This window comes from Penaeus monodon, chromosome 31 (assembly GCF_015228065.2).
Source record: "Penaeus monodon isolate SGIC_2016 chromosome 31, NSTDA_Pmon_1, whole genome shotgun sequence".
NCBI lineage: Eukaryota > Metazoa > Arthropoda > Malacostraca > Decapoda > Penaeidae > Penaeus > Penaeus monodon.
In genome coordinates this window covers 26,072,195-26,072,430 of record NC_051416.1, presented here as the reverse complement: position 1 = coordinate 26,072,430, position 236 = coordinate 26,072,195, and positions in this window count along the sequence as shown.

The following is a 236-nucleotide window of genomic DNA, read 5'->3' as shown; positions in this document are numbered from 1 at the left end:
TGGGGAATACGAGGCATAGTTCTAGACATACTCCTCCCGTGTAAACTTTTATGGCTATTATAACAGCACGCATATTTTGTTCGTGTAACTGGACAAGTTATCTAGTTTTGCTATCGGAAATACACATATTCTGTTGCTATCTCGATTTTGTATCCTTCGTACAACTCGCTTCTGCTGTCGTTCGCCCAGCAGGACTAATAGTTGTGTGTGACTCAGCGCCGTGCCTGGGCAGGGTG